Consider the following 17,452-nt stretch of genomic DNA (forward strand, 5'->3'; position numbering starts at 1 on the left):
CAGCAATCTGGACAGCAGCTTCATTTGGTGGTTTGGGATGTAGTTAACATTTTCTAGTAGATGTGCCGCACATCTTGGGATGAATATAATCGTTTCCCATGAACTGTGATGATTTCTTCCACTACTTCCCCCCCCACGGCCCGCCTGTGTGTGTGTGTGTGTGTGTGTGTGTGTGTTTGCATGAATAATAGTATGGCTGTACCAGGGAGCAGTGATCTGACCGCAAAACAGTTTCTGTTGGGTTTTCTTCAGGGTGGTTATCCTGCCCTCTGGTCAGTGGATAAATAGCGTTTGGATAGGATGTGGCACAGATACTTTAACCGTCCAGCTTAATGTATAACTAGTATGTTTTTCTTCTGTGTCAGCAGTTGGCAACACGATCGTGTAAATAAGGATTCTGGTGAGTAAATGGATGTCTGTGGAGCGAGGGGAGGGCAGGGCTGGCAGAGGCAGTTTTGAAATCCATGCCAGTGGGTGCTGCAAGTGATAAGATCATTTGAGTAACCTGTAAGACCTGTGGATTCACGGGTTTCAAAAACAGGAAAGTCTCTTGTTCAAAAACCCTCTAAAGCAACATGTGGGCTCAGAAAAGAAGCTGGCTTGTGGTTTGGTGATTGTAGTTCCTTATTGATATATAATGGCCAGTGACGCAAGGCCTCCTGGGATTGCAGTGCTGTGACCGCAGGCGACAGTTACCCTGACGGGGTTCTGAAACAGACCCGGGGCTTTCTGGACGGATGAGAAGTCTAAAAATTTCCCTTTTCATTTCCTCTCTTGTGTGACTTTGTCATTTAAAAAAAAACCAAAAAGCTGGTAATTGAGAAGGGAATTTTGCCCTGCCTCTTCAGGAGTTTATCTTGACTGGGTAGCTTCCCTCCCACTCCCCAGAAATCCCACCCTGAAAACCCCACGCTAAAAAAAAATCGTCAATTCTTGCAGATTTTTCAGTGGGTCTGTGTTTGATCAGTCTGCTTTGAGGCCAGCTTCGTAATAAACAGACCTTTAAAAAACGGTATGATTTGGAGAAAACCAGTCTGAAACCTCTCCATGTCCTGGGCCTTCTGGGAATTTCAAGCCCCAGGTAAATGCTACGTTGCTCTTGGAAACCAAACACTGGGAGGCTCAGTTGGACAGGTGCTCCCAGGACCCGTGCTCATGTTCGGAAGTGAATGCGAACAGGCGCCATTCCTTTGGGACACAGCTAACCGACCGCCGCGCGGAAAATTCTGCTGCCCCAGAAAACATGCTGCATTAGAAACAAACTTCAGGACTTCCCTGGCGGGCCAGTGGTTAGCACTCCGCGCTTCCACTGCCGAGGGCCCGTGTTCGATCCCTGGTGGGTGAATTAAGATTCCACAAGCCACGTGGCACAGCCAGAAAAACAAAAACCGTTAGGATGGGGCTTCTGCTCTCCTGGCTGCCCTGGAGGGGATTCGGGCGTGACGGTTTGGCCCGCTGAACCTGCCTTTAGGTGGCTGCCTCTTGTGTTCTGCCTGCAGTGGGGAGAGAGGGCAACCCAGGGGAACCCACCTCCACACCCCAATTCCTCTCAGAGTCCTTGTGGATTCTGGGTAGGCATGTATGTAGGTATATATATGTCTGCGTGTGTGCATGCATGTATGTGTGTTTTCTGTGTTTGGGGGCTCAGCCTGCAAATTCCTTTTTTCTTTTTTTAAGAATTTTTTGATGCGGACCATTTTTAAAGTCTTTAGTGAATTTGTTACCTTATTGCTTCTGTTTTATGTTTTGGTTTTTTGGCCACGAGACATGTGGGAATCTTAGTTCCCCGACCAGGGTTCGAATCCGCACCTCCTGCATTGGAAGGCAAAATCTTAACCACTGGACCGCCAGGGAAGTCCCCCAGATTCCTTTTATTTTTCGGTGAATTCCAAGGAGATAACATTTGGAAGAAGTGTATGCTTCAGTGCTCCAACAAATGACCAGTCAAGTATTTGCCAGTTCTCACCAAAGGAACCTGTCTTGCGGATCCCTCTGTCTCGGCCCTGATGAATCTGCCTGGGATCATCGCACAGCAGACTTTTCTGCCCTCTGTCTCTCTTTCTCTCTCTCTCTGGTAAGCCCAATAAATCTGCCCCAGCCACGTCACTGAGGCCACGGGGAAATGTGATCCTGCCATGTGTGGGAGCTCACGAGAACTGCCAAAATCTTAAGGTTACAGTAAGAGCAAGAACCACCTTCTGGGTTACGCATGGGTGCATGGGTACCGTGTGTATACTGTGTGTGTGCTTGTGTGCTGTGGATCTGCATGAGCGCTGGGCATATGTGTGAGTGTGTGCGTGTATCATCTGTGTGCATATGCACACACACGTGCATGTCTACTGTATGTGTGACACATGGAATGCCACAGGCCCCTTGGGACAGTGATGGGAAGGATGCTGGTGTAAGTGAGGCTGCTTGGGAAGAACGATCACTTCAGTGCAAAGTGCTTTTCTTCTCGTTTGCTGCCCTTTCTCCCGTCAGCAATATGCACGGAGATTGCAGAAACCCTAAAGACAGGTAAAGGGTCTACGACATTTCTCCTGCGTGCCTGCCTGTCAAATGAGTTCTTTTTGAGTATCTTTTTTCTTCAGCCTCAGGAAAAGGGAGAGAGTTTTGGAATTGAGAAGATGGATCAAGGATTCAATAGCACGCTGTTCTTTTTCATTGTGGGTATTGTGTGTATGTTTCCTGTGCATCCGGTAGACAGGAGAAGAAAAAAAGGGAAAACAGGGAATCAGATGGGAAAGACAGTCTGAATTTGTAAAGTAAAACTTCTATCCCTCTACCCAGGACTCTGCCCCAATTTCCTGTCTCTAACCTCCGTGTCAGTGCTGACCCATTTCTGGCTATTTTTATTTGTTTCCTTGAAAATGCTCCCTGTGTGATTAGAGCTGACTCTGTGCCAACTTTGTTCTTATCCTCCCTGCCATCTGAGTCCAAAAGTGCAGCCCTTCCCACCTCACTCCCAATAATTATGGGTGAGTTCAGAGTCAAAGAACGGCAGGGTTTTATTGGCAATGTGACAAAGGAGTGACTCCTTTCCTTGCCACGAGACACAGAGACAGGCAGCTGCTACCTGCATGTAGAGCTTTGCACCCGTGGCATCACCTTTCGTCTGGTTTTCCTCGCCGAAGCGCACAGGCTCCCCTGGGGATAACAATTCCATCTCCATCATCCCTGAGGGCACGTGGATTCTGGGACACTCACCCCAGGCACTTATCTCCGATTACAGCCTGAGTCAGCAGGGGAACCAGGAAGTGGACTCAGGGTCCGGCGTGGTATGGAAAGTTGGGTCTATTTACCTTTCTTTTAAAGCAAACTTTGGTTTACTCTTTAATAAGTTACCATGAAGGATATAGTGCTGGAGAAATTTGACTCGGCGCCCAAACCTAAGTCACATATTGATAAAGGAGGAGAGGGAACAGGGAGTCTTTTGCGTTTCCCCAGCTTTATCATTAACCCAAAGTTTGGAAATATATTTGCTTTTAGAAGTGTCACTTTCCAGGTTTTCAAGAAGGTGTTAATTCTCTACTGATGAGGGATTTTGGCCTCTTTAGCGGAAACCCGTGATAACCGGGGTTGCCCACGGTGCTGTGGAAACGCTGGAGGGACTATGTGACCAAATGAAGACTGGCCTTGACTTCAGACAGGTTAACGTCCCAGCTCTGTCACTTACTGTGCAAATCCCTTCATTTCTTTGGCCTTCATCTACTCATCTGTAAAGTCCTCTCTCCCTCGGAAGGTTGTTACAAGATTCAAAAAAGAGACAGGGACTTCCCTGGTGGCGCAGTGGTTAAGAATCCGCCTGCCAATGCAGGGGACACGGGTTCTAGCCCTGGTCTGGGAAGATCCCACGTGCCGCGGAGCAGTTAAGCCTGTGCGCCACAACTACTGAGCCTGCGCTCTAGAGCCCTCGAACCACACCTACTGAGCCCGCGCGCCGCAACTACTGAAGCCCATGCATCTAGAGCCCGTGCTCCGCAACGAGAAGCCACGGCAATGAGACGCCCACGCACCGCAACAAAGAGTAGCCCCCGCTCGCCGCAACTAGAGAAAGCCCGCGCGCAGCAACGAAGACCCAGTGCAGCCAAAAACAAAAAACAACAAGAACAAAAATGAGAGACATACGTGAAAGGCCGAATGGGAGAGTGGAAGGTGGTATACACGTTTAGTCTACAAGATGTCAGAGTTAAGTCTTAAGTCATTTTACTGGGTGGAAAAAACTTCTGTTTTCTCTTTCCAGAAGTTTCTGCAGGAAGTCACCTGTCCACGGTAAAAAAATGTGATTTCATCATCCATGCTTTTCCTACTTGTTTCCACTCGAGTGGATGGAGCCGCCCTGCAGAGCAAAGGAATGTTGTTGCCTCACTGCTGATGGGGACGCAGATCCTGAGTGGCCAGGGGTGAAGGTTTCCTCTCCTATTTGCCAACAGCACTTCCTCATTAAATGCAGCCATCTGCAAAAAAGGAAAGAAAAAAAATAGAACACTCAAGAAGGGAAAGGAGGCACCAAGGACCCTTCTCAGATGTCTGTGGTGATCTTTGGGGAGGAGTTATTTCTTTGTTGGCCCAAAGGGCCTGGCATAACTTCTTTTCTGGAGTTCTGACAGGTCTCTCTCCCCATGGTTCCTATAGTAGAGACTTAGCACCTTTTGTGAGAAGAGCATCAGGAAGAAAGGAGAGAAGGGGGTCACCTAGGAGGTGAGGGTGCGGGGTGGGCAGGACTCGGGTGTGGCCACGAGGGGTGCGCTGTCTCTAGAGCTTGCTTTCTTCTTTCTTGGCTGCCCCAGGAGGCTCGTGGGATCTTAGTTCCCTGACCAGGGATCGACCCCAGGCCCACAGCAGTGAAAGCGCTGAGTCCTAACCGCTGGACCGCCAGGGAAGTCCCTGTCTGTAGAGTTTTCTGCTTGAAAAATTTTTAATGGTTGGGCACCAGTCATTCTACACAGTATCAGTGATAAAATACTCCTTCCACTGGGCAGCTGCTCCTTCTGGGCTCTCAGTGTGCGCTGCGTGAGTGGGTAGAAAGCAGACAGCGTGACCAAGACTCAAAGGAACTGAGACATTTCTTTCCCCTAAAAGGGGCTGGAGGAGCCAACTGCTCAGGCACCCTTGGGTTTCAGAGAGTAATGAGAGAGGGAGAGAGAGGTGTCCACAGCCTGAGAGACATGCCCAGCTGGTTCTGCTCTCTCCCAGACCAGTCCCCGGGGGGACTGGAGCCCATGGTGGGTGGGCTGGGGATGGTGGGGGGGGGCATACATTGGAGAGGATCTGGTAACAGACCTTCCAGCAAAGCAGACAGCCCTGGAGGGTGAGGGTGTGGCAGAGAACGCAGCATTCCTGCTGCAAAGACTCCCTCCCCTTCCATCCCCTCCTGCCCTGCTCTGGTTCTGCCAGGTCTGGTGGAAACAGCTCTAAAGACTCCTGCTTACACCCAGCAGGGTGGGCTCATTTAACCACCATAACCACCTGGTGAAGAGCACAGAATCGTGCCCATTTAACAGATGAGGAAACTGAGGCTCGGAAGGGGACAGGAACCTCCCATGGGGAAACAATGTGTCTGGGGATGCTTTGTCCTGGGTGTGTCATCTCGTGGCCTCCCTGCCTTCAAAGGCTGAGAGTAATCATTTCTTCCCAGGGCTTTGCTCTGGGTGGAAGATCGTTTTGGGGGGCATACTTGGAGCTCCCCTTAAGCTTAGTGGGCCAAACTTATTGCAATGCAGCAAAACGGAAAAGTGTCACCTTTGAGAGTCCTTGAAGGGTGCAGTGCCGAATAAACAGGCAGCACCGCAACGAGCAGGAACTGTTTCCAGAGTGGCTGGTTTTCCATCAGTGGCAGGTCTAGTGATTTTTAGAGAGCAGTTTGCTTTGAAGGTGGCCCTGGAGGCACATGTTCTCTATGGGATGCCTAGAATTCTCGCTTAGAGGCAGCTTTGACCGTGGACACCTGCTGGCTGAAGAGTCTCCTTGGACTTTTTTGGTCCAGAGAATTTGAGAGAGACTCTAACCTCCATCCAAAAGCTCAGGGTTGTTCTCATCTCTGCCCACCAACTTCTCAAGCAAAGAGGAAGCCTCAGAAAATGGGGGAAGCATCTTAAGCGGAGTCCAGCTCATGTGACAGAAACTGGGGTGATGCAGGAGTCCTTGCTGTGACTCATCATGGCCCATCGACTGGGTCTCTTGAGCCACGGTCACCTGAGGAGCCACCCTGCTCCCAGGACCCTGAGCAGCATCGGGTTAGCCTGAAGGATGGGCCAGCCGGAGGCTTCACCCAGAGCTCAGGGCGGGTCCAAGGGGAGGAAACCAGGAGCCCACGTGCCCTAGGCCTCGGGGGATCCAGCTGCTGGCAGGGGTCTGCCTTCGCGTCCTGCATCCCTTAGAGGCTGAACTCTTCCGAACTCGAGAGAGAAATCTGGAATTAGAGAAGGAAGACCTGGCCTGTCCGGGTTATTTATGGGTCCCTGGATCCGCCTTTGTTCTGCAGAGCAGTGCGCGTGAAAGGCTGGCCGGGCAGGGAGCAGTGCCCATCAGTAACTTGCACAGGAAATTGGAAATTGGAAACCGAGGGTCTACCCTACTCCACCTCTGACTCATGCTTAAACAAACCCAACACCCGCCCTGACCTTTGCTCCCTCCATGTGGGGCAGGCCGGACCTGCCTGCGGCTTCCTCTCCCCACCAGGTCCAGGGCTCCTGAAAGCCCAGCTTTTGGGCCGCTTTCTGTGCGAGAGAATCCTTCAGGTCCAAATAAATGCCGTGGATGCAGCCCATGATTTTTTTTTTTTTTTCTTCTGTCTTCCACAAAGCCAATTCTTAAATTTTTTTTCCTCTTTAAATTTTCATCCATTATATTCATCAACACAGAGAGATGGAATATTTGGCAAAATTATTTTAAGTAGCACTTCAACCTGTGATCGTAATTTTAAATCAAGGAATTTACCTAGCAGCTCTGGGAAGAACAAAGGGCCTGGGAGTGATTTAGGGCCTGAGGGAGGGGAGGCTGCATGGCCGTTGACAGAAGAAGCTAGGGGTGGCGTGGGGCAGGTTGTATGCCCACCCAAGGGGAGTCGGCCTTCTTAGCCCTGCCGTCAATCGCCGTGGGGCGACGCTGTAGTTTCCACCTGCTGAACACACCACATAGGGCGCTGAAAACTGTATCCATGGAGCCGAGGATTGAGATTCTGTTTAAAACGATGGCTGAGAACTTCGGCTCAGGAGTGGGACAGACCTGGCCTTGAATCCTGGCTCTGCCACTCACCAGCCTCAGTTGAATCATCTGTAAAATGGGGATGATCACAGTAATCACATCTTAAGGATCTGGAGCAATTACTAGCACGTATTAAGTTTGTTTGGACAGGTTTCTAGCATATAGTAAGTGTTCAAAATGCTATTATTACTGCCAGTTGGCAGAAATGGACCATTACGTGCTCTCTCTTTACAACTGACTCATTCAACAAACATCTAATGAGCACCTCTTATGTTCCAGGTACAGGGCTGGGAGTTGTAGGGATACAAACATGTAAAGCACAGGAACTCCTGCTATTAGATAAATAAACGTACTCCTTTGAGTTAAAAGAGTAATAATGACTCCCAAGAACATTTTATTAATTTACAAAGAGCTTTTCTTAGCAGAGGGTCTATTAGAAATGATTTGAAAAATGTATAGAATTTTTGAAAAGGAAACTGTCTTATTTCTAATTGTTTTTGAATTTATTGCTTTTCAATAAAACTATTACCTGAATTAACTTAATTTCTTAAAATAAGCCGTTCTTCATACCTGAGAACTTCAATCAGCTGATTGCAGATAATCAGACCTATTGCCAAACAATCTGGCTTGTCTAAGTACCTTTCAAATAGTGACACATGGATACTCAGAAAAAATATCATTTGTCATAAAGATATCATTATCCAGTTCTGCTAAATTACAATTTTAAGAATTAGAAGTTAGCTAGTCCAATCTCTCATCCTTTTAGCAGAGTTTTTTTTTTTTTTTTTGGTCGTGCCATGCAGCGTGTAGCATCTTAGTTCCCTGACCAGGAATCGAATCCATGCCCCCTGTAGTGAAAGCACGGAGCCCTAACCACTGGACCACTGGGGAATTCCCATAGCAGAGTTTCTGATAGAGAATAGCTGGGCTTCTGCTCCAGCTCTGCTAGGAACAGAGAGCTCGCTACAAAACGTAGGTACCTGCAGGGTTGAACAGCTCTAAGTGTTCAAGATGCACTAATTAATGGGAGATGAATTTAGGTGAATTTGCGTATAGCACATGGAAAGCACCAATGGCCTTTTTGTTGTTTTTCCTTTTATCTTGCCTTCCATCTCTGCAGTTCGGTCTTGCTTTGACTGGCTGTCCATCTTTCCCCTTTCACGCTGAGCTGCCGCCTGCCCTCTGCCCTGAGGGGAACAACAATGGCGCTGGTCACTGTTGGGCGGCCAAGCATCCCGGGTCTCGGAAATTGAGAGCCAGCATTCAGTTCATGGGCTCCTCGCCCTGTTCTCTGGGGTGGCTCAACCAGGTCCTGCTTTCTTGGAAAACAACAGTGAACTTTGTTCAGCCCAAGCCTTATTTCCCAAACTCTGATATTTGCTCGCTGGCCCTCCTCCCTCCAGCTGTTCCCAACTGCTGACCACTTCTTATGCACCCTGCTAGCTGCTTCCGCTGTTCCAGCATTTCTTGGAAGCCAGCCACTAGGGCCAGAGCAGATGCAGCGCCAGGCTGTTGCTTGTGGCCTTGGCCTGTGGTCTGAATCCACCACTGGGCCATTGGGAGAGCGGGCGTGCGCCTAACTTGGAAATCTTCGGGCTAAAGGCAGGATGAACAGAGCAGCTCCGCAAAAACTTATGGTTGCTTTATTTTTTCTTCCCACTTATGGTTGCTTGTAGAATTGTTAGAATTAAAAAAAAAAAAAGCAAGCAAGTAAAAAGAGAAAAGTGATAAAAGGCAAGGGTTTATTTTTGGAGCTCTTGAATTCTGAAACTGTCTCCCTCACTTCTTCTAACTCAGCTTTTTTTCTCCTGGGGCTTGAAGTCTCTGATCTCTCACGAGACTCTAGGTGCAGAGGCCCTTCTGGTATTCTGGATCTTGGAACCCTTCAAACGAGGTCCTCCCTTGATTTCCTGTCCCTCTTGTTCTTCTGCCTTCCAGCATTTTTACTCCCCAAGTCTGATATCGGCTGATGGGGGGCTACTGAGTGATGCTGGAGAAAGCCGTGCCTCTGGGGTGACGGGTTCCCTGAATTCTGAGCACCTCACGCAGAGGTCTTAAAGCCTATGGACCTCCTCTGGAACAGAAACTGGGTTTTGTTTGACTGAAATGATATTTAAAATAATTTGATTTCGTTATCAACAATTAAGAAACAGGCGACACAAGAAAATCCAGATATTTCACTGCAGTTAAATCCCCTACACACGAACCTTCAAGTTGCGAACTTTCAAAGACGCTAACGTGCGTTCCATCCACGTCAGGCGTGAGTGAAAGAGCAGCTCGCCCTCCGTCTGCTACTGCTGAGGATCCTTCAGCTCTACCATCTCCCACGTCCTCTCCCTCCTCTGCTCAGTAACTCTTCTTGCCCGTTCACTCGATACCAGCCCCTGTGTGCCAGCTGTTGTCCTGTACTACTGTACTTTTCAAGGGACTGTACTGTAAGATTAAACATATTTTCTTCATTTTTTGTTTGTTTCTTTTTTATGTATTATTTGTGTGAAAAGTATTATAAACCTGTTGCAGTACAGTCCCATCTGGCCGACTGTGTTAGTTGGGTACCTAGGCTAACTTTGTTGGACTCACGAACAAATTGGACTTCTGAACGTGCTCTCAGAACGGAACTCGTTCGTACATAGGGGACTTGCTGTATTCTTGAAAAGGTGGAGAGCTGGCTGGACTGGATCTCTCCTCACTCTGGCACTGAGCGGCAGCTGCCCCTCTGACGTGTGGCACACATGCTCCACTTTGCCAGCGTCTCTGCAACAACAGTGAGGGTCTTCCTGTGCACAGATACTGAGTATGAGACGCTCTGGGTCAATGGGCTTCTCTCCGCCCACCCATCCCCCGACCAATGTACCTCATTCCTGGAGGACCTGCCTGATTCTTCTGGGCATTTGAATTTTCCATCCTTGCCCGGTGGACTTTTCTCAACAACCTTTCTCCTTTCTTCAATAGGCTTCTAGCCCACCACACTCTTCTTTGCTTCTCCCTCCCTCCCTCCTTTCTTCCTCCATCCCTTTCTCCTCACTTCCTCCCTCTCTCCTCCATCCTCTCTCCCTCTCATCACTTTTTATTTAAACTGTAAAATAAAACATACCTTCAGAAAAGTGTTCGAAGCAAAGATGGATAGCTCAATGATTTATTTATAGTCAACACCAGCGTCATTGCCACAGTCAGATCAACAAATGTAACTGTGCCACACTCTGGAAGGTCTTCCCACTCCCTCTTCTTGGCCTCCACTCCTCCCTCTCTGCCACACGTAACCACTATTGTGACTTTCTTGGCAAAACATCCTTGATTTTTCTTTATCGTTTTACCGTCAAAATACACGTCCTTAAAAGCGAAAGTTTAGTTTTGCCTGTTTTTACAACTTCATATGAACGTAACTACAGAGTACGGCATGATGCCTTTCACTCATTACACGTGTGAAATTCAACTGTGCTGTTGTGTGTAGCCTTAGTCTATCAATTTCTCCACTGGATAGTATTTCCTTTTATAAATGTGACACAGTGTGTTTATCCGTCTAGTCTTGATGGACATTGGGGTTGTTCCCAGTTCAGGGCTAGTGCAAAGAGTGCTGCTGGGATCGTTCTCGTGCTTGCACACTGGTGCACGCGTGCATGCATTTCTGAGGGTATTACCTCCAAGCCTGGGGTTTTCTCTGTGGAAAGGTTTTAAATTAGGGATTCAGTTTTCTTTGGATATGCAGCTGGGTGGGCCCTGAGACTCCAGTCCCTGATCCGCTAGCCATGTGATGCTGTGAAAATCGCTACTTACCCTCTCGGCCTCTGCTGCCTGATCTGGAGCTGGGTAACCATCCAGAGAAAGAGCATCTTCAGACTCCAGCTTCGGGTCTCCTCTGCCTCCATTTACCCCAGTTCCTGCCTTGCTAATTCTTCACTGTGGTGTGAACTATCTGATGCCCCTAGAAAGATGATTTTTGTATTTTTGTATTTTGTGTAACTTGTATGTTTGTCCTCATTGGGAAGATTGGGAGAAAATTGCCGAGTCTGCCATGGTCCTCCACCTCTAATTTCTCTTTATACCAACCTTTTTCCTTATCTTTTTCTTTCACATCTCAGAGAAGGAAATGTCCCCTCTTCTTGAAAGCAAGCCCTTACTTGTGTGATTTCTCTCCATACTTGTCTAGAATGGTAAAGCGTCTTCACTCTCTCCCTTCGTACTAGGCCTTTCCCTATTCACATGGCCAACTATCCTCTACACAAACAAACAAAAACGTGCCAAACCTAAACTTAAACCCTATGATTCTTTCCAATCACCAGCCCATATGGTACTATTTTTGGTGACAGTTCTTGCTAGGACAGTTCATCAGCTCCTTTTTTTCCCATAGTAACACTGACAATCTGCTCAAATGAGTGTTCCCATCTCCCCCCTCAACCCCAGCCCCCGCTTTGGGTGGAATGGTCTTTTCTTTTTTTTTTTTTATTTAATTTTTTATTGAAGTATAGTTGATTTATAATGTTGTGTCAATCTCGGCTGTACAGCAAAGTGACTCAGTTACACACATATAGACATTCTGTTTTTCATATTCTTTCCCATTATGGTTTATCCCAGTATATTGAATATAGTTCCTTGTGCTATACAGTAGGATCTTGTTTATCCATCCTATATGTACTGGCTTAACGTTAGTGTTTCCATCTTGATTGATGGCTTGATTTAACGTCAGGTGTCTGCTAAGATAGGTGAAATAATCAGAGGCCTCTAGAGCCACCATAGCCTCTGTCTGTTGCTGCCCTCGCAGGTGCAGGGAAGTTTAAGCAATTGTCTAATGGCTTAAATGGCATTGGCTGGAAAGGTCTCCAGATCCCATCACTTCTTTTTTATTTTTGCTTAATTTATCCAGATAATTGCTTCAGCTCTTCATTTCTCCTGATCTGTGTTGAATAGCCTGTTGGGTCCAGGCAGTCATCTGTTCCTACTCCCCTGCTCTCATTTCTCTCTTTGACCTTCTTTCTTCCTTCTCGGCCTTATAGGTGGGCGAGGCTGGCTGTAGTTGTCCTGAAAATCAGCCCTCAGCTGGGAAGTGGTCCTTTTCTGAGAGTGCATCAGGCCCAACACACCGGTCTGCCAGGGTGGACATGCCGAGCACGGGTCTCCCTCTTGGCCTGTCAGATACAGCTGAATACATCCGGCTGAAGCTCCAGCAAGCTGGGTATTCATTTCCTGCTCTCAGTTGAGTGTAGACTGCCTGGTTAAAACTGGGTTCACTTGCGTCCTTGTTCCCTTGGCTGGTGGTGTCTTTCCTTCTTCCCTACTCTTCCCCTTAGGTAAGTTCTTCACAGGTAGGATAAATGGAGATGAAGTGAGATATGGGCACATATGATAGAATTCCCATGGAATAACTGAGGAGCATCTAAGAACAGAGTTTTCTGGTCACGGGCAGGGTAGTAGGCTGAATAATAGCCCCGAAGATATCAGGTCCTAATCCCTGTAAGTGTAACCTATAAATGTTATTTTGTTTGGAAAATATCTCTTCAGATGGAGAGATTATTCTGGATCATGCTGGTGATTCCTGAATGCTGTCACAGTTGTCCTTGTAAAAGAAATGCAGAGGGAGATTTCACACACACACACACACACACACACACACACACACACGCACACACACGAAGACGTTGTAAAAATGGAAGCAAAGAGCGCTGTGACTATAAGCCCAAGAATGCCAGCATCCATTGGAAGCTGGAAGAGGCAAGGAATGGGTTCTGTTCTAGAATCCACAGGGAGTATGATCCTGTTGACACCTTGATTTTGGCCCAGTGATACTGATTTTGCACCTCTGGACTCCAGAACCGTAAGAAAATAAATTGAATAGTTTTAAGCTACCAAGTGTCTGGTAATGTGTTACAACAGCCAAAGGAACCTAATGTAGCCAGTAATCATGATGGCAGAGGTGAATCACCATAAGATCATTTCTAAGCTGGAAGCCCCCAACCCACAAACCCACACCTGGGGTACTTCAAATGCCGTTTCATACTCAGCCAGCAAACATTTATTGAGCAATGTTTTGATCGGTGTTCAGCTGCAGAGCACAGATGCCATTCTAGTAGTTCAAGAAGACAGAAATTTATCATAAGGCATTAAATGGCTAGGAGGATGGTGGGGAGGACAGGTTCTAGGCTGAGCTCTCAGGGGTGAGTCCACTGAAAGACACTGCGCCTGCCGCCACCAGGAAGCTTGCTGCTCACCTGCAAAGCCATCCTTCAGCTGCTACGTCATCTGCGCCACCAAAATGAATGCCTTGTGCCACATTTCTCTCCCCACTGGACCTAGTTCCAAATTTAAGGCTTGTGTGACTGCCTGTTCCCCGAGGCAAAGTGATTCATATATATATATTCTTTTTCAGATTCTTTTCCCTTATATATGTTTCCCTTATATATGTGTTCCTTTGCAGATTCTTCTCCCTTAGAGGTTATTACAAAATATTGAGCAGAGTTCCCTGTGCTATACAGTAGGTCCTTGTTGGTTATCTATTTTATATATAGTAGTGTGTATCCGCTGCTCCCAAACTCCTAATTTATCTCTCCCTCCACCTCTCCCCCAGTCCTCGGTTTCTAACACAGGCGACCTACTATGTGCTAAGCACTGCTCTAAGCAAATAGGACAGAGTCTTTGCACTCAAGGACCTTATTTTCTCATGAGTGTAAATAGCAAGTCCATCGGCAGAGACACTAATTTCACATGCAGGTATGTGCTATACAGAAGATTAAGAAGAGTAATGAAGCAATGGCTGGAGAGAGTGTTGGCTGCTTTCATTAGAATGGTCAGAAAAGGCCTCTTGATGTGACATTTTTGTTAAGTTCTGAATGATGAAGAGGCAGCCATGCAAAAATCTGTGGCGGGGGAGGGAATGGTGTTTCAAGAGGAAGGAACAGCAAGTGCAAAGGCCAGGAGATAAGTATACCTCAGCAGGGTCAAGGGAGAGAAATAAGACACATGTAGCTGGACTGGGGTGGATGGATGGAGAGAGGAGAGAAAGGGGGCAAAGGGCTGGGCGGGCACCAGATCCTGGGGACCTTACAGGAGTTTAGATTTTATTCTGGTTACAACAGGACATCACTGGAAAACTTTAAGCAGGGAAGTTGTAGTAAGTTGAAGAGTGCCCTCAAAAATTCATGTCCGCTAGAAACCTCAGAATGTGACCTTCTTTGAAAACAGGGTCTTTGCAGGTAGAATTACGGGAAGGATTAAGGTGAGCTCATCCTGGATTAGGGTGGGCCCTAAATCCAATGAGAGTGTCCTTAGGAGGGACAGAAAAGGACACACAGGGTCACACAGAGACAAGGCAGTGGGAAGATGGAGGCAAAGATTGGAGTGATGTGTCTACAAGCCGAGAACTCGAAGGTCTGCTACCAACCACAGAAGCTGGGAGAGAGGCCTGGGACAGTCTCCCCTTCAGAGTCTCTAGAAGGAACCAGTCCTGCCAGCATATTGATTTTGGGCCTCTGGTCTCCTCAACTGTGAGAGAATAAATTTCTGGTTTTTTGTTTTGTTTTTTTCATAAATTTATTTATTTATTTTTAGCTGCATCGGGCCTTCATTGCTGTGCCTGGTCTTTCTCTAGTTGTGGCAAGCGGGGGCTAACTCTTCGTTGTGGTTCGCTGGCTTCTCATTGTGGTGGCTTCTCTTGCTGCAGAGCACGGGCTCTAGGCACATGGGCTTCAGTAGTTGTGGTACACGGGCTCAGTAGTTGTGGCTCGCGGGCTCTAGAGCGCAGGCTCAGTAGTTGTGGCTCATGGGCTTAGTTGCTGCACGGTATGTGGGATCTTCCCGGACCAGGGCTCGAACCCATGTCCCCTGCATTGGCAGGCAGATTCTTAACCACTGCGCCACCAGGGAAGCCCACATTTCTGTTGTTTTAAGCCACCTAGTTTGTGGTAGGTTTTTCATGGCAGCTGCAAGAAACTAATAGAGGAGTGATGTACTGTAATTAATGCAATGGAAGATCACTCTGGCAGCTGACTGTCTGACCGGGTGTCACAGTGGTCCAGGTCAGAGACGATGTAACTTGGACGAGGGTAATGTCTGGGTAGATGGTGAGAAGCTTTCAGGTACAGGATATATTAGAGAAACCCTATAGGTTTTACTCTTGGATTAGATGTTAGGGGAGGACTGGGAGACGAGAGGAGGAGTTAATGTGACTCTTAGGTTCGTGGCCCGTACAGCCAGTATGGTTTATTGAAATGAGGAAGCTTGGGGATCTGAGTTGGGTTTGAGACTTAGGCTTTGGTCATGCTAAGGCTTGAGATACCTCTTTGAAACTTAAGTGGAGATGCTGAGTGAGGCGATTGGACTTTACCAGTCTAGGGCTTTAGGGAGAGATGGGCACAGGGATAAAATTGGAAAGTCATCAGTGTATAGATGATATTTAAAGTCTTGGGAGTAGATGGAAGAGAGAAGAGCTGATGTCAGAACTTTGGGGCATTCAAAGACTATTTCGAGATCTGGCAGAGACAGAGGAGCCTGAGAAGGTGGGGAGTGTGGTAGGAGAAACATCGGATGTAGGTGGGATTGTAGAAGTCTCCTGAAGAAGGTGTTTCTAGGAGGGAGTGATTGGCCATGAATGCTGTAGAGGGTTTGGGCAAGAGGAAGACAGCGTTGAGCATGACTGTAGGGGTGATGGAGGTCTCTGGTACCCTGTTTCAGGAAGGAAGGGGACACGAGAGCCTGACCATGGCAGCTGGAGGAGAGAAGCAGGGGTTGGGGGACAAGGAGGTGGTAATGGTAAGTCTGTACAACTCCCTGGAGAAGTTTTTCTCTGAAAGGAAGCAAGGAAAGGGGTCAGGTGCTGGGGGGTATGTGGGATCAGGGAGCACGGGGGTTTTGGCAGGAGAGGTGCCCTTGAGGAGATGGGGGAAGATTCAGGGGATGAGTGGTGGTGTTGGTCGTTGACAGTCAGGGGCACTCTTTCAGCTGGATGTCGGAAGGTAAGGCAGAGTGTGTGTGCATGGCGGCTGTCCCAGCTGGTGGAGCGAGCTGGTGGCTGGTAGAAGGGGGTGGTGGAGGCTCAGTACCCAGCAGGGACAGCTGGAGCCCCTGCCGCAGGATTCTTGTGGGAAGGCACCCCTGCCTCAGAGATGGATTGTTCAGTTCACATCAGCAACGTCCAAGTGGCCGGAACCCAGGCCTCTGTGTCAAAGAATTAAAAAAAAAAATTCCTTCTCCCTTGAGGATCTAGATAGAACCACTGCTTTCCTTTCTTCCCTTCACCCCCTGTCCCCTTCCCTCGGGAACTGTGCGGGGCAGAGAGTTTTTCTCTCCCAAGAGTCTGATTGTATTCCCTGTCTCTAGAATAATCTTGCTCCTCCTTTTCAAAACAAAGCTAATGAAGTTATTCTTCTTTCTGTCCTCTTTGTCTGAGACCATGGGAACCTTACTCTGCACCTGTCTTTTTCACTAGAGCTCCCTCTGACCTCTTTAGGGGCCGAGCCCTTTCTCTTTCCTCTTGCCCCAGCCTTCCTATGGGGCTTCTCTCATGGAGCTGGGGTTCTGACACTTTAATTTTTCCCTAAAAAAGGGGAAAAGCCTCCATAAATTTAACCTTAGCTAACTAATAAATACAGTTTGGTTTGCTGTCCTTCCATCTTCTAGGGCGTTTTGTTTTTTATTTTTTTGAGTCTTGTGTAGACCACTAGTCCCATGAAATATTCTGTCCCCAAAAGAATTTCGTGGTCAAACCAATTTTGGACATCTTGCATATTAAATGTTCAGAGAAATCCTGCAGTTCAAAATTTACATAATTCTGTTTTATCCAACATTTCTCATACTTACTTGGCCACAAAATGGTTTTCTGCAGAATATGTATTAGGAAATTTCTACCTATGAAGCCTTCAATGTACTGGCAAAGGTAGTCATCCCTGCTTAACATCTGGATCCAATGGAACCTTTAAAAAATATTTCTCAGTCATTGTACAAATAATCTGTAGAAGTAAGAGTGAAAAACAACTCTACTAGAAAGTTAGACACTAGAATTGAACACAAATAGTCTACATATTTATTCCATATTTTCCTGATGTTGAATGTAATACCCTTTGAACGCAACTCATTGCCTCGCGGCTGCCATGCATGAGTCTGGAACATTGTCCTGTAAACACTGACTCAGACTTCAAACATATCTCTAGTAAGTTCTAGCTTGTCATTGCTTCTGCATCTTCTTCTTGCACTCGCATCGTCAAAATACGAGAAAAAAAAATTGAAACCTTCAATATCATGTGATTTTGAGGAAGAGAGG

General features: G+C 47.4%; 1 long non-coding RNA gene across 1 annotated transcript; it reads left to right on the plus strand.

Annotated features, from left to right (window-relative positions):
* The first annotated feature begins 210 nt into the window (after nucleotides 1–210).
* Nucleotides 211–9,775, plus strand: LOC137208559 (uncharacterized). Its single transcript, XR_010935661.1, has 2 exons — nucleotides 211–400; nucleotides 9,145–9,775. It is a non-coding gene; the product is annotated as an uncharacterized lncRNA (long non-coding RNA).
* Nucleotides 9,776–17,452: the final 7,677 nt, after the last annotated feature.

This window comes from Pseudorca crassidens, chromosome 16 (assembly GCF_039906515.1).
Source record: "Pseudorca crassidens isolate mPseCra1 chromosome 16, mPseCra1.hap1, whole genome shotgun sequence".
Classification (NCBI taxonomy): Eukaryota; Metazoa; Chordata; class Mammalia; order Artiodactyla; family Delphinidae; genus Pseudorca; species Pseudorca crassidens.